Source organism: Lytechinus variegatus, chromosome 1 (genome assembly GCF_018143015.1).
Source record: "Lytechinus variegatus isolate NC3 chromosome 1, Lvar_3.0, whole genome shotgun sequence".
Classification (NCBI taxonomy): Eukaryota; Metazoa; Echinodermata; class Echinoidea; order Temnopleuroida; family Toxopneustidae; genus Lytechinus; species Lytechinus variegatus.
Window position 1 is genome coordinate 48,269,862 of NC_054740.1, and position 24,019 is coordinate 48,293,880.

General features: G+C 37.9%; 1 protein-coding gene across 2 annotated transcripts in view; it reads left to right on the forward strand.

Moving 5' to 3' along the window:
- The first annotated feature begins 709 nt into the window (after positions 1-709).
- LOC121415447 (F-box/WD repeat-containing protein 2-like) overlaps positions 710-24,019 on the forward strand; it is a 65,709-nt gene continuing 42,399 nt past the window's right edge. Inside the window, exon 1 of one of the 2 annotated variants that reach the window (XM_041608652.1) lies at positions 710-908. The gene's annotated coding sequence lies outside the window, so the exon portion shown is untranslated. Of the gene's footprint in view, positions 909-10,237; positions 10,343-24,019 lie in introns of those variants that run through there. The other variant, XM_041608657.1, reaches the window with a different exon arrangement.

Sequence of the window (24,019 nt, forward strand, 5' to 3'; positions counted from 1 at the left end):
CGTCCGCGGACAGAACTCTCCTCGAAGTAGTGAAAATAGGGGTGCTCACTGTCCTCGATCTGATGGAAATAGGGGTCAGGAAAAAGGGGAGAACGATTACGGGAAGTAAACTCCGTCGCCGAGTCACCAGCCGCAGAGGGTGCGCGCATCATGCTATGTACCTTTATATGGACAAATCTACATTTATTTTTTACAAAGAATTCTACTTTTCTTATTTTTCAAGAAAAATAAAGTTCTTTTGGATTATTATGACTTGGCTCTTGGTCATCTTTAAGGACTGAGCACTCTGACGCCTGAGTTGCAATTTCCTCTAATTAGGAAAGGGTGTTAAATGCCCTGTCCTTGAAATACGTTAAATAGGGGTAAATTTGCGAAATGGGCAAAAGTGTCCTTACCATCTTATAATTAGGGGTGTTTCAATGTACCATTTTACCGCAATTTTGTCCTTGTTTTGCGTGAAAATAGGGGGGTAAATTTCACAAAATGTCCTTGAAATTGACTGCAATAGGGGGTCACTTGCATTTGTGGTAACGGTCATACGTGTCCCCCTCTGCGGCTGAGTGACACTACAGTTCATCTAAAGGGCACCGGGGTAAATTCTTAGAGAAAGAAAATCTCACGAATCACGAGATTTTGCAAGGAGGATTCAACCACGAGATGACTGTGTACAAATTGATGAAGTTAGTCAATGCACCTGCGCATTTCAGTTTTTTAGCTCACTTATGAATAATTCATGTACCATAGCGTTTCCATGTACGGAAAAAATATTTGCCACCAGTACCCGGCCGGCCGGCGGGCCTGGTGTGAAACTATGTAGGCTAGCCTAGGCCCTACTCACAGCGTTTGGACTCTTGGAGACATCATTTGGGATTTTTTTTGTCTAGCTTCGTCATATTTGTCGCCCCAAGGTAAGCCAATCCTGGAATATGGATGAACAACTCGTATACAAAATTTGCAGAATCTACGATGCAATCCGGCTGTGTAAGTGCGACTGTGACTTTGTGTAACTCTGAGTCTGAGTCAGTGTTTATAAATGCGCGTGTGTGTCACTGTCAGTGTCAGGAGGACAATACCAGCGCATGCTATATTTATGCACACATGACAAACAGGAATATCACAAATCCCAGAGCTACCAAGTCTCACGCATTATGCGTGAGACTCACGCATTTTGGACTCTTGTTCACCCCCTCAAATCTCTGTCTCATGCACTCGAGTCAAGGGTTCAAATCGTCTCGTGTGTGAATTCATATGCACCGGTGCACGCGAATCTTTCACACCCTTTTTACTAAAATAACTATGAGTATGACTTTACATCGTAGCTAAGCATTATATTTGAGCTATGACACTTACCGAACCATATTATGGATCGTTTGTTGAATTCTCTTTGCTGTTTTTTTAAATAAAATAAGAGCATTTTTCGTGATCTTCACGTAGATGCCTCTTGATCAGCGTTGATATCAACTTTTGCCTAAAGAGGGCGCGCGATATTATTTCCAAGTCGGTAGGCACTTAAGAACCAAGTTTGAAAGGATACTTGTAAAATTATGTCACTCTCGCCGAGGAATATTCATTAGATCGTGGTCGTGCGTGTTCAATACACACTGACTCACTGAGTGCATGCATGCAGAGAGTTTTTATTGAACACGCACGACCACGATCTAATGATTATTCATCGCGAGAGTGACGTAATTTTACGAGTGTCCTTTCAAACTTGGTTCTTAAGTGCCTACCGTACCTTTATACGGTGTTGCAAGCTAGCTGCATTCTAGGCGATCAGCATTATTTTCTTGCTCGTTCAATCCACTTTCATCATCATCATCTTGTCAAAAGATGGCGTACTTGCCCAATAGGCAGTGTATACAGCCACACGCGTGTGTCTTTACCATCCAGCCACACGCGTGTGGTTATATCCAGAACACCTGTCTGTGGATACCGCCACACGCCGCCAGTAATAACAGTAAAAGACGTATACATGTAGCCTTGTACTGTAGGTCTGACCGTCTATATCACTGATCAGTTATCACGATCAAAATAACCTCATTTCTTCATTAAATTCTTACATTCTAAACCCCTTTGATATCCTTAGATCGTTTCAATTTCATTCTCACCGTCTTCTCTCCTTGCTTTTCTTGTCTTGTTAGTTGTTACAAACGGCCGTCTGTTTTAACAGCAAATTCTCTTTTTCTACTACTTGTGTCGATTCTGGCTTCCTTCGCGGTGGCAGACCCATACAGCGTTAGCGCAGCGCAGTAGTAGACATACACAGTTTGGGTTTACGTTTTCGTACCAAGCGTTAAGCATGCACGAATCCCGAGTTTCGTACGTACGCACGTACGCGCACATAGCCTATAGTCAGTAGAGAATCGACACAAGTAGAAAAAGTGTGGAAATTTGCTATTTAACAGGCGGCCTTTTGTAACAAGACAAGAAAAGCAAGGAAAGAAGACGGTGAGAATGAAATTGAAACGATTTAAAGAAATCAGAGTGGTTTAGAATGTACGAATTTAATGAAGAAATGAGGTTATTTTGATCGTGATATAGAGGGTCAGACCTGGCTACATACGCGTTTTACTGTTATTACTGGCGGCGTGTGGCGGTATCCACAGATAGGTGTTCTGGATATAACCACACGCGTGTGGCTGGATGGTAAAGACACACGCGTGTGGCTGTATACACTGCCTTACCAATAAGTATATACATGAGATGTAACCTGTTGATTTTTGGTACAATTTCCTATTATGCGCTGACGACTTGAATTGAGAATGTTCGATACGAAAAATTGCTTTTCGATTGTTGTTTGCGTACTTTCCACCGCAGTATTAAAGGGATCGTTTAACTTTGTAAGCAGGTGATTTAAAAAATTCTCAAACTGAGACGAAACATGTGTATGAGTGCCTGTATTTGTCCTCAAAACCCTGAAACAGACTTCAATATAGGATGAAAAACTCTAATTTAGATACAAGTAGCAATTTATTAGCTTGATTTTGAGAACCGTCTAGTAGACAGGCTCAGCTTATGACCAGTTTTCTCCAATTCAAAAAGTCCGTTGGCTATGTTGACTGCCTTCTGCTGTGTGTATCTCCTATACACACGCTATTAGTATTAGCTGCACTGTACATTCAGTGTATACCTTGTATACACTGTATGTAGGTCATGCTGTGTTCATCTGTGTTGTGTTGCACAGATTCGCTCTCTACACATAGTCATTGAAACCAACTCCCAATTATTTTCAAACTTTGGTTTACATCTCCAAGGTTTTAAAATTGATCCTGTATATATACTTTGAAACTTTTGGGATGGTATTTTTACACTATAAGCCTAATGTCTAGCCCATTTTCAAGAACCAAAATGAGAATTTTTTAAATCAGAACAAAGTGAAATGATCACTTTAAGGACGGATCGAACGGAGTATTCTGGTTGAGACTTGGAGGTAAGCGATAAAAACACTTTTATAAATAATTTCCAATTCATTAAAAAAAAAAGTTAAATCATAAAAACAAATTTCCATTAGTGGAGAAATACTGAAATGTTTGGCGTTTTTCATTCCCTCACATTCGTGTAATGAATGAAAACGTCAAAGTCCACTATGAAACCACATGCGTTGTGCGAGGTTAGTATTACTAACCTCGCATGTTGTGTGAGTGTGTCTCACGCAACTATCACAGCCTATCCCCATATACATTGTACACAATGTCTGTGATCTCACTCAGATTCAAAGAAAATCTCACGCATAACTGGTCTTTGAACTTGGCATCTCTGAAATCCATGTGATTCCGTAGGAGTTGCTAGTGCCAGTGAGTGCAGAGCTACCAAGTCTCACGCATTGTGCGTGAGACTCGCGCATTCAGGGTCCATCTCCAGAGATGCCAAGTTAAAAAAAATGTTATGCGTGAGATTTTCATGACTCGACGTCTCTGTGTGCGCGCGGTCAGTACTTACACTCGTACGTTGCGAAAAGGCGCGCGCGCATGAGAATGGGCTTCAAAACCATGCAATGCACGCACGCGATTCATCGTATCACGTACTAGCTAGCTGTGCGCTGACTGCACTCTCGATTCGTATTGGTGCCGGGCTAGACGTGAAGGCGGTCGGCCAGTCGTGTAATCTGGCTATTAATGCTACTTTTTCTCTTTTTTTTTCTGTCGGGTCCCGATGCGTGAGAAAAATAGGTGCCATGCGTGAGATCGTGAGACGGGCCCTGAATGCGTGATTCTCACGCACAATGCGTGAGACTTGGTAGCTCTGCGTCTCACGATCTCATGCATGGCACCCATTTTTCTCACGCATCGGGACCCGACAGAAAAAAAGAAAAAAAACCCATTATTCGCCAGATTATACGACTGGCCGACCGCCTTCGCGTCTAGCCCGGCACGCGAGACGAATCGAGAGTGCAGTCAGCGCACAGCTATACGTGATACAATGAATCGCGTGCATGCATCGCATGGTTTTGAAGCCCATATCTCATGGGCCTTTTCGCAACGTACGAGTGTAAGTACTGGCCGCGTGCGCGCAGAGACGTCGAGTCATGAAAATCTCACGCATAACATTTTTTTAACTTGGCATTAACCTCGTTCGTAAGATGAGTGGCATCTCTGTGAGTGAGTTGTATCGGCATTATTGTGATCCAAGTCCCGGTAAGAGTTCCATATGCACCCCCAGTAAAATTGAAAATAAAAACATGGAGAAGGAACAGAATAATATAAACATTAGACCAAAAGCTTCTGTCTCTGTTAATGTTATGTTGTTGTTCAGCTTAACTTTGTTGGCTTCACTCAACAAATACAGAGACCGAAGTTCAAGCGCGATCTGTACAGGGGACTCAATGGCATATGTTTATGTAGGCCTACTTAAGATAGGATAAAACGGGGAAGTGAATTTGCGTGACAGCCGAGGTAAGTCACTGTTTTTGTTCCTTTAACTGTATTTTTCTCCGTTTTTTGGCAATTAATGCCAAGAGGGAATATTAATTTGCATTTTGGTCGCATTAATTTTCAAAATTTCTATTCATTAAAGACAAAAATTGAAGAGCCCCGACGGGGGAATTTGCATTGCCAGTCCCCTAATGGTGGCCGCACGATAGCGAGCCATCTGTGTATGAGGAGAAATAAATTTTTTTTTTTTTAAACTCCTCGAAACAGACGGCTGCCAGCTGTCTATTTATAAATGTTAGCCCTATTAGATCTAGATCTATAGTAGCCTATAGAACTTGAGCATGTTAGAGTGATTTCGGCTAACCTTTCTTTCGATGAACAGTTGCTTACTGCCTGCCCTTTATTTCTGACACATAAGTTTGGAAAAAATGATTTCTGATTTTTAGATATTTACCACATTACCGCCGTTACAGAAAAAATAAACGCGGACATCGCATGTAACGGTGGTATGCCGAGTTGTAGGAATGATTTATGATATGAAGTCTCTTTTCATTTGCTATCCCATTACTTTTTTGTTATTAAACAAATGTTGCTTTATCAATCATGGCCATTTGAATTTGACTAAATTTATCTTTTGATTAGATATCTTCAACTGAAAATGACCATTTTGGATGTCACACTTGGTACCCCAAAAAAGAGTCTGGACATCATTTAAAGTCTCACCATCAATAATACTTGCAGTTCAACATTTTTATTTCTGCATCAAGTAATTGCTTACATAACTGCCTTCCAACAAAACCACATTGCAACATCAAAACATCAAACACATTTTCAGGATAAAGCTAACAATTCATAAGGAACACAAAAAAGTGCTGTTGCCCCAACCCCGTGGAATGACCCAGATATCTATTATGATCACCTTCATTTTGGCAAAAAAAAGAGGCGAGTAATTGTGATTTTGCTTAATTTGCGTAATTAATTAGAATTAATTAGAAGAAATTATTTTACACATAATAATAAGAAAAATTACAAGATGAAATGATTACACATCAATTGAGCCTTCTTTCACCGTTCCATTGATACCTAAATTACTTTATAGGGCTCAAAAACAAAGAAGTTAGAGCCTGTCGAAGACTTGGGTTCAAAATGGTCACAAAAATCGGGTCTGTACTCCATTGACTTTACATTAAAGGTCATGTCCACCCCAGTGTTGATTAGAATAAATAGAGAAAAATCAAACTAGCATAACGCTGAAAATTTCATCAAAATCGGATGGAAAATACGAAAGTTATGGCATTTTAAAGTTTCGCTTATTTTTCACAAAACAGTGATATGCACAACCCAGTTTCATGCAAGTGAGTCAGTCGATGATGTCCATTACTCATTATTTCTTTGTTTTTTTTTGTTTGAATTATTGTATTTCATTTTTTACAGATTTGACAATAAGGACCAAGTTGACTAAATCATATAGTATTAAACAATGCTAATTCCACGTGTTCAGGGAGGAATCAATCGTTCATTTGATAATGAGGAGAAAATTAGAATATTTCATATTTCATATAATAAAATACAAAAGAAATAGTGAGTGGATGACGTCATCAGTCTCCTCATTTGCATACCGGCCAGGATGTGCATATAACTGTTTTGTGAATTTAAGCGAAAAAGTAAAAATGTCATGACTTTCTTATTTTACATCCGATTTTGATGAAATTTTCAGTGTTTTGCTTGTTGGATTTTTCTCTTTTTATTCAAATCATCTTTTTGTTGGGGTGGACTTGTCCTTTAAAGGGGAATCCAGCCTTGGCCATAAAATGTTATGTTGGGAAGGAGAAAAATAAATTAAACAGAATGGTGAAAGTTTGAAAGAAATCGGACAAGCAATGAGAAAGTTATAGCTGCTTTAAAATTGAGATCACTAATACTATGTAGATTTCAAATTGGCAACTGTGTCAGTAAATTATGACAAAGGGCAAGGACAACTTTCCCATAGGCCATGTACTTTATTATCAGGGATTTGTGGTTTTCTCCTAAGTACCCATTCCCCTGGGGCAGTAATCTAAATATAGCCCAGGTAGTATATTGTAGTATGTCCTCATGAAAGAAAAATATAATTTGAAATAAAACTTTTGGGAAAAATGACAGTTTAGCCATAATATGTATTGGAGTACATGGAAGAGTAGTCCTTGCCTTACATCACTATGACATCACATATGCGGCCAATTTGAAGTCGCCATGGGTATAGTGATTACCAATATTTACAACTTTTAAAAATTCATAACTTTCTTGTTGTTTGTCCAATATTGTTCAAACTTTCACCTATCAACTTGTCTGATTTTTCTTTTCCTTATAAAAACAAGTTTTTATTTGGGTTGGATTCCCCTTTAAGACAATGACCAGAAATTTGGATTAATATGCGCGACTTAAACTGGAATAACTTTATAATTTCTTAGAGTTCTTGGTATCATTTGAAAGGTATTTTTAAGAGCTTTCAAATGATACCAAATTTATTCATATTTGATTATTTTCATTTTTTTTGGTGACAAACGTATATGGAACGGTCATGCGTGCATGATGCAGCTAGCGCAGCCTCCACCGGGTGCACTCGCGCAGAGGCGATGGCCTATATGGTCGAGCAGCGATCTGCGGCTGCTTTTCACCGTAATTGCAGCTCATTGTAGCAGATCAATGCGATCGGAGCGGCGTAACGAAACATTCTGGCGAAAAATGTGCAAAGTTTGGCGCGGATTTCTTTCTTTTTTCTCAATAAGATTAATGCTATGCTTTGGAGCGGCTTTCTTTGTTCTTTTTCTCAATAAGACAAAAATGCTACGCCTTGGAGTGGAAATTTGATTGTAAAAATGGGGGTCCCCTCCGTGGCACATACGGGTCTGTCCAAAAAGTTGGGGCACATGTCTTATGTGTGCAGTCTTCAATTTGCAAGACATTTTCAGGGCTCGAATTAATCCAAGGCCATCCAAGGCCATGGCCTTAGATGCCCTCAGAAATGGCCTTGATGCCCTTTCAAATATTTGTAGACTTAAGGCCAAAATAACTGCCCTTTTTTGCTGTGGCCTTGGTGCCCTGCGGTTATCCAGTGCATGTGCCCCATTGAAAAGTGCATTTATTATTGATGCCGTTTTTTGGGTGGCCTTGGATATCCCATAAAGTGAAAACTGCCTGCCCTTTCCCTTAAGTGCCCTTTTAAAAAATGGCCTTGCCCCTTTAAATTCTTAATTCGAGCCCTGCCTTTTTTGTCTAAGTGTTTTGTTCTTACCAACAAATTTTGTGTTGTGTATGAATGTACTTGGAAGGCAACCACCATGAAATACTACACATGATTCCCGAGTAAGCAAGTTTGTGTTAAACTGTACATACTTATTTCTTGGTGTCTCCTGTCCCCTCGTTTTCTGTGACATTTAAACATGTTATTTTCATGACAGAGTATTGATAACATTATTTGAGTATTGATTTATTATTTGAGTAACTACCAATTTTAACACAACCTAAGTAAACACTATTACTTCGCCAAGCTTGTCCCCCAAAACAATTTGTACCAACCCCCAAATATTTCTTAAAGATATGTCACAAAATTGTCATTACCTACGTTACATGTGGTGTCCAAATGTAAAAAGGGTGTAACATAGGTATTCTGCTTGATATTTTCTATTTCAGTACTAAGAAGAGCCAAAGTGTCTATGGAGTCAAAGAGCCTTTTCATTCATGACACCAAAGACATAGCATGATAGCAGGAATGTTTGGTAATTTCTGCATTTCTTGTTCAAACCTTGCTGTGTCGGGATGGTGTCCTCATACAAAATGTAACATAGGTATTCAGCTTGATGACTATCAATCTCTATGGGGGGCAGCTTCACCAAAATCCATCATTACAATATCCTTAGGTATGATAAAGTTACTTGCATGTGGTTCTTACCGCATTCAACATTAACACTTTTGTCTGGTATTGATTTTTGTAATGGTGTCCATGTAACGTAGGTATTGTGTTGTAGCGGCCATAGTGCTACAGAACTGCATAAATTCCTGTTGAACTGTTCCCAATAATATGGATTTTGAGAGGTTTTACATGTATCTATGACTTTACAAATCATTAATAAAGCTAGGTGCTGTTTAGTGGCCAATAAACACTGTTCTTGTCACTGGGTAATACCTATGTTACAAAGACACAGTGTCCATGTAACATAGGTAATACATGTTGCAAAATTATGCTTAACAAAATTACAGAGATCTATAATGAAAATAAATTTCTTTTCTTTGAAGGGATCCCTTTGCAACCAAGGTATTAAAAAGGCAATCACAACTTCAAAAAAATAAACTTTTGGAGGATATGCATACCTACGTTACATGGACACCGTGCCCAAGTGTAATGCTGGTATGAAAGTAGCAGAGAAACTGGCATGAAGAAATTTGCTTTTACTCTATGCAGGAGTGTAGAGTTGACCAAAGTCTATTAGCTCTAAGTCACATAGTCAGAAAACACAAGATTGTAACACATACAATAAAAGTTTCTTCTTGTATTGAACAGAAATAGACTTCAAGCAAACTTTAAGTGATAGATATATGTTTCCCCTGCCCCCCCAACCCCCCCATAAAAAATAAATAATGGGCATGACCAGAGGATTGTTGGTTTGCTGTGCAGGTGCTATTCATTGGTGACATTACTGCTTTTGAATCGTTCTCATGCTATTTCTTGCAGATAAAGAGAAAGATACAAAACTTTCACCAACATGGTGTCCATGTAACATAGGTATTTATCAATCTCCTTCACACCCCAGAAAATTTTAGATAAAGAAATTTCAAGCAAATCCTATGTGGAATATATTACAGTATAACTAGTTGTTACTGTAAATGTATATTACTTTCATTATTTTTGATGTTGAATTTTGGACCCCCATGTCACAATTCTTGCCCCAACTTTTTGGACTGACCCATACCCTCTATGCATTATATACTGAGTGCCCCGCCCCCCCGGGCTTTCCAGTCTCCATCAAACTTTGTAGAGCAATCTTTGGACTCCACTTTCTTGGCGTAATAAATCAGAATTGCATCTACTTCTTTTCAATCTCTATTGCTTTAGTTCATAAACTAGTTACTTTTCATTATTTCATACAAACTTATATTACATCGTATAGCAGAGCATCAATTTTTTCATTACATTATCTAATATGTCTAGGTTGCTTAGAGTCAGTGGGCCATTGTAGTCTTTGAATCTTTCTAAGATTGTTAGAGTTTTACGAGCTTTCTTCTTTAACTCCTCATTATGCAGTGTAAGTTATTGCACTGATTGATGTCTCTATTTTATCAAACAATCATTGGAATTGCGCAAAAAATGAATCATGAATCTAGTTTCAGTAATACTGACAAGCTGAATTAAGGTTGTGAACTGTATTAGCGCCACCAACGACTTCCCTTTTATTTCCATGGAAGAGACGTGCGAAGCCACTTTCCAGGTCAAGGTAAGCGATTTTGCTCTTTTTTGTGTCCTTTTTAAATTACCAAAATATGTAAAAAATTGAAAATGGAACACTTTTCACCAGAAAAAGCCCTGGTGAGTAGCGGAATGGGTTTTGGCAAACATCATTCACGTTATGAAGCGATGTTAACGGCAACTCTAAAATCCACTGCGTAAACACGTTGGTTGTGCGAGGTTCGTACGGTATGGCATATACTAACCTCGCAATAGTGTGAGTGGATGCCAGCAGATTTTATTTCTGGAGTATGGACAGAAGAACTTCCACCAGTAACTTTGATTCTGTGCTATAGCTTTGAAAAATCAGACTCACACCCAAAGTCGGTAAAAGGAGCATACCGGTACATCTTGCCATCATTGTCTTCACCTGCATAGCAGAGTGAGACTACATGTATAGGCGCCGCTTTTCCGACGACGGCAACGGCGTCAACACCAAATCTTAACCTAAGGTTAAGTTTTGGAAATGACAGCATAACTTAGAAAGTATATGGACCTACTTCATGAAACTTGCCCATCAAGTATTACTGAACATCCTGTCTGAGTTTCATGTCACATGACCAAGGTCAAAGCAGGCCTCTACAAATTTTTTTTCGTCATTTGCCCTGTTGGGCAAGTGATGAAAAAATTTGCTTGCCCGATAGAAAAAACTGCTTGCCCAATTTTTTAATAATTTTTTCATTATGACGGCACTACTCTTATTTTTATTAAGGTATACAAAATAACAATTGAGAATCATGTCCAGTATAAAAGAACACACATTGAAAAGGACATTTTCAGCAACGTAGGCCTGAGTCTTTACGTTTATTTTGGAGACAAAAAAAAATCGATATTTTATGGGCATTTAAGGTTTTAAAAAACCCTTCAACAAAAGTTGCTAAAATTTCATATTTTGCATCTTTAAATCCACGAAATGGCTACCTGCTTACCATATTTCCTTAGAATTGCTTTCATTTACCGTAGTTGGAAACTATAAAGAAAGCCAGTGAAAAATGTTCAGCTCTTTATTGACTCGGAAAAAATTGTTTTATCATCAAAAGTGGAGTGGCTAAAATTTCACATTTTGCATCTTTAAATCCATGAAATGGTCATTTATTTTCCATATTTCCTTGATTTAAAAAAAAAAAATTAGTTGGAAACCATCAAGTCTTTTCTTCATCATTTTATGATGTTGCACTCGGTCAATAATTTTTATCTACATGTTTTCACATGCTAATTAGGTGGTCTGTCTTTGACAGATCAACTCTTAATTTTGTCAGAATTTTCTTATTATTTTTATTTATTTTTACGGATTTTTCTTGTCGCCAAGTTATCTTAAAATAGACTTGATCAATTTCATTGAATTTAATGTCATCTATAGGATCTGTCATGGACACGTCAAAATAAGCTTTTCAAGGTCATCAGGTCATGATGACGTCATCTAGGCGCCATTTTGTAAAATTCTTCATTTTATCATATCTTCATTATCAATTATAAAAAATTAACAATATTTACATGACATTAACTTCAGGTCAAGGGTCAACTGTCAATGTCATCAAAGGTCATGTAAAGGTCATGACGCGCGCGTCAAAGGTAAAAAAATTCTTCAAATGGCCTATAAAAGTTTTTGGGTACGTTTCAGATCATTTTAAGCATTTCAAAAATTTGCGCGCGCGTTTCCGCACGTAATGCCTTAACGCAGTGCAAAAACACCGTTTTTTTTACATCATTTCATTGATGATAAAATTCTTAACAATTTGATACCTTAATCAACCTTCTACGACCATTAATAACGAAATTAACACCTGTTAAAGTTTGCAGCACGTGTGCGCACGAGCTCTCACTATAGGCCATATATGGGCAAAAACATGCCTATTGAAAATTCACTGTAGCTCTTTAGGCCCCCATCTCACTAGGATGGCGATCATGGCGACCATGGCGATCTGTCTAAATCCCGCAAAGCGTAGCAGAATCGTCCTCTAATTCTATTTTTAGCCTGCGAGGCGATTGCACTACAACTTCACTGCGACGGACCTGCGCTGAAGGCGATGGTAATACGCTGGTAGTACGATGCTGCCACTCTCTTGCCACGATTTGAGGCAGATGTGATGCGCTGCTTCTGCGATCAAAGCGACCGTACAACGAGGCCCATACGCTAATTAGGACCTCGGTACGGTGGTGCTACGAATAGAACGATTGTGTTACGTTCATGATGGGCTCTTGAAACGATTTCAAGCAATCGGCATATTGATCGCGGCACATGAGACATTTTTCAGTCGATTGCCAACCTCCGACCAAGATGGATGTCCAGAATTTGGTTGGACTTATACATCTTAGCATTATACAACAACTTCAATTAGAAGTTGAATACGAGGACCTGATACGAGGACAGTAGAAGGAGGAGGCCAAAAAGATACTGGGTCCGATCCTGGCTGTCACTTAAGTCATAATATACAATATATATTAAAATTTCACTCAAAAGATGTCGATGAGCCTAATAGTTAATATGAGGGATGCATCCAGAATTTCATAAAAGAGCATAAAAATGTTTTATATTTTGTTTATTTTTTCCACAAAAGTTTGTCACTCAAAATTGTTAGGTAAATTCCTTTCAAATTTGCTTTCAAGAAGTAGTCTACTGATGTGAGAGCACTCATAAGGGGGGGGGGGCACAATGCCAGAATCCCCATAAAGTGTGCTTTCCCAATCAATACATCAGTGATCGAATCATTAAAATTTTAATATTGTTTACTGTCACTGTAGTTAGAATTCATTCTATTTTTAAAACATTCAATATATATTTTTGCGGAGGTAACCCATTTCGTCATCAAGACATGGGAGCGTCTTTTTTCTCTCTCTTTCAAGCTGGCTCAGCAGTTAGATTTTCATCCTCCTACTATACCTCCTCCTCCTCTTCCTCCTCTACCACCACCATAACCTCTTGTTCGCTTCCTCTTGGACCGCCGGCATAACAGATTGGGCAGCTTCCCTTTTTGGTCCTTTTTCTGGGAAGTATATTTGAAAACATCGTGGTGTCGCCTCGTAATCTGTTGAAAATGTGATAATCCGCTACCATCGGCACGTTGTTTCATAGCAGCGCAGACGGTCGCTGCTCAATCGCTGGCCAGTCATCAGCGGCGCAGCAAAAGCGCAACGCGAATGCCTGCAGCGGGCTGAGAACGTGTGCCACATGCCACCCAAAGGGAAAGCGTCGTGGTGGAAACGGTGTGAAGCGTGTCGAGCGCAAGGCAGTCGCCTCGTAAACGGAAGCAGCGTAGCAGAATTGTCTTGGGAACGGGCCTGAAAAACACGGGCGATCGGTGCCGCTTTTAATGCGCTTCTACTACGCTTTGTGCGTTGGAGCTTCGTTACAGCTACGAATATGTCGTTTGTAATACGCTCTTGACTCGATTATGATGCGCTTTAGCACCTCCGCGATCTCACTACGTAAGTTTTGAACATGTTCAAAATTTTGTGGCGACCAGGAAGATGGTGGCGATCCTTGCCGCTTCAGAAAAGATCAAGGTACGACGGAGAAGATTGAAAAGATCAAGCCACGTTCAAGCTACGATATACCACGCTTTGTCGATTTTTGACGATCGCAGCGGAATCGCCATCTAGTGAGATGGGGGTATTAAATAGTCCGTTGACCCCCAATTTTTTTTTCATATATCGATAGAGTATGAGTTGTAGATTTGATTTCATGTCACCATTGTCCCTAAATTATATCGTGACGTCATCAAAATGGCGCCTAAACTAAACATTTCATTTTTTCAAAAATGACGTCATCAAATTTATGCAAATTTGGTTGTAACTTCTCGAATAAAGATCGTTTTTCGCCCAGATTTCGATATGTTGTAGTTTAGAATGTACTCTTTCTCCTCAGTGGTCATGAATTTTCGTTTTGAGAAACGCATCATTGCGTAAAACAGCGATGAAAAGAGGCATGTCATTTTTCCTCATTTTGCGTGTAATCTCGATGGGACATGACTTTTTCTCAAAACTAGATTCGACATTCCGCTATTTCGTGAGCCATATCTCCATTTTTTCTTGTCAGTTTTCTTTAAGCTTTTAGTATGTTGTACATGTAGCTGAGATTCTAAGCTTTCGCAGATGTCCCCTTCATTTTTTGATCAGATGCCAGGATCATGCCCGTATTTCACTTGGAAAATTGGACTTGTAATTCTCAAAATTGCTTACGTGTATTCTCTATGGGGAATATCGTGGCTTTGACTGCTTTCTAAAGGGCGCGGGTTCGAGTCCTGGGGTGAACAAGATGATTTTTTTTTCATTTTTTTTTCTTTTTGCCACTTCTTACATGATCCTTTATGATAATTAAAAGGTATAAAAGTTAAAATTTAGCAAGATAAAACAGATTATAATTGCTTTTTTCATATCTCATGTGTTTTGTGTGTAATCTCTATGGGACATGACTTTTTCTCAAAACTAGATTCGACATTCCTCTATTTCGTGAGCCATATCTCCATTGTTTCTTGTCAGTTTTCCCTGAGCTTTTAGTATGTTGTAGCCGAGATTCTAAACTTTCGAAATGTGCCCTTCATTTTTTGATCAGATGCCGGGATCATGAACGTATTTCACTTGCAAAATTGGAATTGTAATTCTCAAAATTGCTTACGTGTAATCTCTATGCGGAATATCGTGGCTCAATGGATAACGCATTTGACTTGCTTTCTCGGGATCCCAGGTTCGAATCCTGGGGTTAACAAGATAATTTTTTTTCTTTTTACCACCTTGTACATGATCCTTTATGATTATTTAAAGGTATAAACGTTAAAATTTAGCAAGATAAAACAGATTATGATTACTTTTTTTTAATCACATGTACATGTATTGTCATACATCAAAGAGACTCTTTTACAGTGCTTTATCATCTCCCGTCTTTCACAAGTATTCTATTCATAATCAACATTCAGTCGTCATCATGAAGATCACATTGATCTGCATGAACATGGTAATAGTGATCATGATGGCGAGTATAAAGACAGACCACCTAATTCGTCCGCATGACGAATTAAATTCTAGTTTTTTTTTCTATTTTGAGGAATACCTGTTCACTTATTAATGAATTATTACTAACATTGTTTAATATTGTATGATTTTTAAGTAATTTTTTCACTATGCTTAGAATCTTGGGTGTGTGTGTGTGACTGTGAGTTGAACTTTGATATAAATGAATTCAATATCTAATTTCTACTTCGCCTATTCCAGTACAATAACCTGTACTCGGCCATGTAATAAAGGTCCACATATCCTAACTTTTCCTGAAGTTCTTTGAAAACGCAGACTTCTACGAAAATTGCATTTCTCTATGGGGGAGTCTAAATTCGGTGAGAGTGTATTCATACATGACAATGAAGAAATCATTAAACTTTATTGGAAGTTTTGAATAATATACCCGAAATGTAAACTCTGTCTGAAAAAAAATCACCATCATTGAGGCCTTTACTGAGCGAATTGTCCCCCAGAGCTCTGGCAGAGAGACAGAGCTCAGACTGGCTAGCTACATGTAGTATGCGCACGTGTGTGAGCCTCCCGCCGGCCTTGTAAAATAGATGGAGCTTTGTTTGATGATTTATTGTCTGATATTTACCTCATCCCCTCAAAAAGGGAAACAAATGAATTTTAAGTTATAATTAACAAATACGGCGAGTTATTTTGGATGTTAATAGTTCGTTTTGAAAAGCAAAGCCGAATGACAACTCACCAATGCGAGGTTACTAGACTCTGTGATTTATTTCCTGTGTAATTCTAATTATTTTATCACAGAATTGTGATATCGGGAATGGGAAAATGTGCATTAGAAATTGCACATGGTGGTAGTCATAATGGACCCCTATACTACATTCAACTGTTTCCCGGCCATTGCGTTGATTTTTTTCATACCTGGTACCGTACCATGTATGGAAATACGTGGTACAGAAAAAATAAACGCAATTTCGGAATTTGAAACTGCGCTACTCGCTATTTTTTAAGGCTTATTCAAGATTTTGAGTGTGGATTTTGGATGATTTATGGAAAACGAGGTACGGTACAGAAAAAAATGAAGCAACAACCACTTGCCCGATCGGGCAATTGACTTTGAGAAGTGCTTGCCCGCACGTCATTTTCACTTGCCCCGGGCAAGCGGGTTTGTCGCGCTCTGGTCAAAGGTCATTTAGGGTCAATGAACTTAGACCATGTTTGGGGAATCAACATCAAATCTTAACCTAAGGTTAAGTTTTTGAAATGTCATCATAACTTAAAGAATATATGGACCTAGTTCATGAAACTTGGACATAAGGTTAATCAAGTATTACTGAAAGTTCTGCATGAGTTTCACTTCACATGACCAAGGTCAGGGTCAATAAACTGGCCAAATTGGGAGTATCTTTTGAATTGCCATCATAGCTTTGAAAGTTTATGGTTCTGATTCGATAAACTTGGATAAATAGTAATCAAGTATCGCTGAAAATCCTGTGCAAGTTTCAGGTCATATGATCAAGGTCAAAGGTCATTTAGGGTCAATGAACTTTGGCCAAATTGGGAGTATTTGTTGACTAACATGTATCATCATAACTTTGAATGTATATTGGTCTAAATCATAAAACTTGGACAAGTAATCAAGTATCACTGAACATCCTGTGCGCACTTCAGGTCACACGATCAAGGTCAAAGGTCAATGAACTTTGGCCATAATGGGGGTATGTGTTGAATTACCATCATAAATTTGAAAGTTTATGGATCTGACTCATGAAATTTGGACATAAGAGTAATCAAGTATCACTGAACATCCTATGCGAGTTTCAGGTCACATGATCAAAGTCAAAGGTCATTTAAGGTCATTGAACTTTGGCCATTTTAGAGGTAATTATTATATTGCTGTCATAACTTTCAAATTTTATAGACATAATGTATAAAATGTGGATATAGGGGTAATCAAGTATCACTGACAAGTTTTAGGTCACATGATCAAGGTCAAATGTCAATGAACGTAGTATTGTATCATTATATGAATGGTGTTTTTGTGAATAATTATTTTATAGTAGTTTTCAAAGTCAGCACGGCTAGATTGAATTGCTTGATGCAGGTGAGACCACCAGAGGCATTCCACTTGTTTTTATGAAGTAATTGATCAGGCTCTTCACTATATTGATAACTTCCTCAATCACTGCAGCAGTCAGCCTATCTCTTTCAGATCCTGTTTCTTCTCTCTTGCCCACCATAATTTTTTCTTACCTGTCTAGTTTCTCCTAGCATAGAAACTCCTGCCATATTTTATCCCTAGCATTCTGCTCACCCATCTTGTTGATGCCCAGCAGTTCTTTCGTCGGGGAGATTTAGGATTTTAGTAGGGTCTACTCCAAGGGTCTGAAGAAGCACTTCAGTCAGCAGCTCGATCTGTCATCCAGAAGTCGACTGTGGAGTTGGCAAGAATGGCTATAAAACACTCAAGCCTGTACTCATGAGCTTTTAGCCCCATCTTGACCACTGTGACTCATATTTCCCACATAACCTGCAGTCAGGGATGTCCTACTTCTGAAGGTCCATGTTATGGTGATGTGGTCTTCTTTTAGTTTATTTGAATATCAACTGTAGGCCTATGTATTTTCAATATTGATTCATTAATAAATTTAATTTACTAACCATATGAAATTCACTATTTTTATTCATTTTTGCTTACAATGTTGATCTTACCATTTCAAACCATGCTTTACCTTAATGTCTTATTAAAGAAAGCATATTTCAACTAAGCACCCTCAGAAACATAGAGACATATCACACACCACTTTTATGCTGTTTAATGTAAAAAATATAGCCATTTTCCTGCCATTTCTTTTTAAAAATGGCGGGAAAATAGCAATTTCTCACTATGCCTATACATCCAATGACTTATATATTGAGATACTTGAACTCAGCACCCTCAAAAACAAAGAGAGAGACAAATACCCATTATATGCTGTTATATATTGCAAAAAAGGCAATTTTCCTGCCATTTTTGTCTCACCTGCGAAGCAGAGTGAGACTAAAGGCGCTGCTTTTCCGACGGCGACGGCGTCAACATCAAATCTTAACCTGAGGTTAAGTTTTTGAAATGACGCCATAACTTAGAAAGTATATGGACCTAGTTAATAAAACTTGTCCATAAGTTTAATCAAGTATTACTGAACTTCCTACTAGAGTTTCATGTCATATGACCAAGGTCAAAGGTCATTTAGGGTCAATGAACTTTGGCCGAATTGGGGATATTTGTTGAATTTCCATCATAACTTTGAAAGTTTATGGATCTGATTCATGAAACTTGTACATAAGAGTAATCAAGTATCACTGAACATCCTGCATGAGTTTCACGTCACATGACCAAGGTCAAAGGTCATTTTGGGTCAATGAACTTAGACCATGTTGGAGGAATCAACATCGCAATCTTAACCTGAGGTTAAGTTTTTGAAATGTCATCATAACTTAGAAAATATATGGACCTAGTTCATGAAACTTGGACATAAGGTTAATCAAGTATCACTGAACATCCTGCATGATTTTCACGTCACATGACCAAGGTCAAGGTCATTTAGGGTCAATGAACTTTTGCCGAATTGGGGATATCTGTTGAATTCCCATCATAACTTTGAAAGTTTATGGATCTGATTCATGAAACTTGGACATAATAGTAACCAAGCATCACTGAACATTTTGTGCAAGTTTCAGGTCTCATGATTAAGGTCAAAGGTCATTTAGGGTCAATGAACTTTGGCCGAATCGGGGGTATCTGTTGAATTACCATCATAACTTTGAAAGTTTATTGATCTAGTTCATTAAACTTTTACATTAAAGTAATCAAGTATCACTGAACATCCTGTGGGCGTTTCAGGTCACAAGACCAAGGTCAAAGGTCAATGAACTTTGGCCGCATTGGGTTATCTGTTGAATTACCATCATAACTTTGAAAGTTTATGGATCTGATTCATGAAACTTGTACATAAGAGTAATCAAGTATCACTGAACATCCTGTGCGAGTTTCAGGTCACATGATCAAGGTCAAAGGTCATGTAAGGTCAATGAACTTTGGCCATGTTGGGTTTTTTTGTTGAATAACCATCATATCTCTGTAAGTTTATTGGTCTAGTTCATAAAAAGTGGACATAAGAGTAACCATGTATCACTAAACATCTTGTGCGAGTTAGAGTAGTTTTCAAAGTCAGCTCTGCTGCTATATTGAACTGCATGATGCAGGTGAGACAGCCAGAGGCATTCCACTTGTTGTTGAATAACCATCATATCCCTGTAAGTTTATTGGTCTAGTTCATAAGAGTAACCATGTATCACTGAACATCTTGTGAGAGTTAGAGTAGTATTCAAAGTCAGCACTGCTGCTATATTGAACCGCGTGATGCAGGTGAGATGGCCAGAGGCATTCCACTTGTTCAAAAAAATGGCTGGAACCAATATCAAACCTTATTGGAGGTCAAAATGGTTGACGGATTCGTGTTCAGTGGCAAAAAGGCAATGGAATCCACCTGTTTTAAAAAAAATTGTCATTTGCCCACCTCTACCCATAGGAACACGAATCGAAAAAAATTCATCGGAAAGAACATTTCTAGGTTGAGAAAATGTCAAATTGACTACATTAGAGGTGGGCTATAGAGGGTGAATTTTAGGTCAAATTTTCAGAACATGCTCATCACACCCTAGTTTGATGACTTTGTGCCTACTGACACCACTTTTGAAAAAAAAATGAAAAAAAAATGCGAAATCCAGGGTGCCCTGACCGAAAACGTAAAAAATCCAAGATGGGCGCCGTTTCGGCTAAAAAAAGAAATTTTTGGCTGTAACTCGGTCATTTTTTTGTCTATTGTAATAGTTTTGGTGTCTAACCCTATGTTTTAGGGGTCAAAGAAATTGAATATAATTAGGAGTGGGCTATACATGGGTCAAAAATACTTTTTTTGTAATTTCAATATGGGAACAGTTTTTTTTTATTCCTTGTAATGTATCTCAACATGAAATGACAATATTTTTTCTCGGGTCCGAGAAGTAAGTGTGCTGGGCCAAAATCCAAAATGGCCCCCAAAACCCCCCAAAATCACAGTTTTGGCCACAACTTCTTTATTTGGTGGTCTTTTCTTTGGTTTTGGTGTCAATTCATATGTATTTAGGGGCAGGCAATTTGTTTTTCCTATAATAAATACTTTTAAACCATTATTTGTAGATTTAAAAGGTAATTAAACCTAAATTTTCCAATTTTTATAGCCTTTTTTCAGCCAAAAAGGGTTTTTTTTTGACCTGGGGTTCTTGGATATTAGATGGTACGAGGTCAACAATAGCAAGCAGCTTCATAGAGCTATATCGCTTTTATTCCTTTACTATGGGTTTACGGATATTTGTGAAATATATCTTATTAAATAAAAAATTGTTAATTATCCATAGGGCTATACAGTATACAATGCAATGTACATGCTGCACTGCATGAATGCATTTGCCACCATGACAAGGCCTGTATAATCTTAAAGTGTTATTCATGTAGAAATGAGCTCTTAGGTTTAGAATTAGATGCCACAGAAATTCCAGAAACTGAGGACATGTTTTGTTAAATTCAGGGGGCGGCAAAAGGTAATTAAGCCCACATGATGGCATTTACACTGTACATGTAGCTATTCTGGGCCCCGTTGCATAAAATAATACCATTATGTTAACTTAACCTAATGGTAACTTGCTTGGAATCCTTGGTTCTGATTGGCTGTTGATCAACGTTACCATGATAGTTACCTGACCCCATAAACATAGGCCAGTTAGACACCACAACCAGGCAAAAAAAGCCTCAAAATGAAGAAGATATGGCTAGGTATGTGATGTACATATGTATGTGTGATATTTTCATGTGAAATTTACGTTGCTGGTTTCATCATGTTCATCAGCTGATGACACTGACACTATAGATTATATACAGGCCTTATCCTATGTCATGGTGGTCAATGCATGGATACATGTATATGCAGTGTAGTATGTACAGTAACAGTACATTGTATACTGTATAGACCCTATGGATAATTAATATTTTTTTATTTAATAAGATATATTCCACAAATATCCGTAAAACCCATAGTAGAGGAATGAAAGCAATATAGCTCTATGAAGTTGCTTGCTATTTTTGACCTCGTACTATCTAATATCCAAGAACTCCAGGACGATAAAACCTACTTTTTGGCTGAAAAAGGCTATAAAAATTGGAAAATTTAGGTATAATTACATTTTAACTATACAAATAATGGTTAAAAAGTGCTAATTATAGGAAAAACAAATTGCCTGCCCCCCAAAACATATGAATAGACACCAAAACCAGAGAAAAAGACCACCAAATAAAGAAGCTGTGGCCAAAACTGTGATTTTGGGGGGTTGTGGCGGCCATTTCGGGGCAAGTCCAAGAAATGGTCACCCCAGAAGGCAAAATTTCATCTTTAATTTAAGAAGTTATCTTTGGTGGGGTAAGAAAGCCCAAGTGTTGAATTTTCAAATTTCATTAAGAAAAATTTGATAATATGCATATTTATGCTAATTTGGGGCACCTAATTTGCATAATTGTTAAAATGGGCATTACGTATGGGACAATTATAAAAACTCATAGAAAATAAAAACAAAATTTCTGAGATTTAGTCATAGGTGGGACATGGACCCCCTAACATCTTATTACTTTTGAGGGAAAAAAAGTGGTGTCATCTAATTAATTATGCAAATTAGGTCTTGTCCGAGGATGAAATGTCCCATACGTAACATTTTGAGGATGTTTTTTTAAGTTATTTCTCATAATACAATACTTGAATTGTTGCATCTCTGGGAAGTTCTAATTTATCAAGTATGAAAATGTTATACCACAAAAAGTTTCAAAAAGAAGAGTTTACTTTTTAATTAAGAGTTAATTAAGAAATTGTTACGTATGGGACAACATGTTACGTATGGGACATTTACACACAATGTCAATTGGGAGATTTGTGTACAAAGTGAATGGAGAAAAACAATTCTCAAGAGTGCTCTAAAAAGTGATTATTTACCTTTTCTTTGGTTTTTAAAGACTAATTTGTTATGAATACTGATTAATGAAAACTATTGAAGCAAAAAAATTGTGAAAATTGAAAAATATGAAAAAAATAAAAAATAACAGAAATACATAAGAAATTCACGAAACCATGAAAAGCAAGAAAAAAAATGTTGAAATGACCAATTTCCTTTTCAGTCATTTCAAATATGTCTCAATAGAACATTGTAAAAGAATGACACTCTTGTTATTTCTATATTTTAAATTATTTCAATTATTTGAATTATAGGGAAAATTGTGTACGTTCTCTATGGGGACAAAATGTCCCATACGTAACTGTCCCATACGTAACATGTCATTAATTTGTTTAATTAGAGTCTGTAATTAGAAGTATTTGGCATATGACATGAAACTTGCCTTAGATATGTATAGTATTGTGACTTCTATCACACTAAGTTACAAGTTGTCAAATGAAATACTTTCAGAGAATTCTCAACTTGAAAAAAATGTTTGAAAAATTGTCTTTTTTCTGCATCCCATACGTAATGGCACATCTTTTCTCTCTAAAAGGTCAAGGTCGAGGTCATATGTCACCTTTTTTTGCATGATTATTCTTCTCCTAGATGTCTAACATCATGAGGGTATTCAATTCAATCAAAGTCATTTAACACTATTTTTCAGGTCATTAAAGCCTCTGAAATGTCCCATGTATACGTAATGCGCGCGAATTCTTGGACTTGCCCTTCAGATTTTGGCCCGGCACACTTTTTTTTCGGACCCGAGACAAAAAATATTGTCATTTCATGTTGAGATAAGGTAAAAGGAACACCCACGGTAAAACCAAAAATCACGTATTTATAGTTTTGGTGTAAGACCTAATCTTCTACATGATACTCACATTTCCCCCATATTTAAAGGTCCTATGAAATTAAAACTAAAGATGTGTTAGTAGAGGTATTTTGCCATGAAAATTGCGAATCTGTGACCTATTTTTGCGTACGATTGATAGTTTCAGAGTTATTCCCTGGCAAAGAACTTGACAGGGAACGCCCACCTTTTTTCCGGCGAAAACCTCGAATAGAGCTGTCAATCATAATGACGTCACTTTCAGAAGTCGGCTTTCGCTAGCGGCTCGCGTTCGGCTTATTTACTGTATGTTTGCGTGCACTTTGACAGAGCTGAGCTAACTTTACTGAACTTGAGATTGACCTTTACTAATAGTAATGGCGAATTCCTCCCCTTCGGATGAAGAGTCAGCATCGGAGTGGTCTACTTCTCTCTCCGAAAGACCTAGCTTCGAGTCTGATTATGGTAGAAATGGAAATGATGGAATAATTAATCCATATCAATTTTAGCCTGCAGCCAGTGACGGAGCTGACGAGGAGGAAGATGATGCCAATGGCAATGCCAATCTGGATCAACAAAGGCTTGTTGACAACTATTGGTAGGTTTATAATTCCAGATTTCTATTCAATAACAATCTATCCGAGTTTTTGTATAATAGATAGTCCCAATTTGTATGTTTGATCTCATTTAGTTCTCTTATTTTCTCGCCTCCACTCGACTGTGGTGTAGAAAATGCGTCGATGCTCTTGCTTTGGGCGAGCTCCTCGATTCATTCATGCAGGGTGCACCAGTGCCAGTGATCTCTATGCCGGCTAC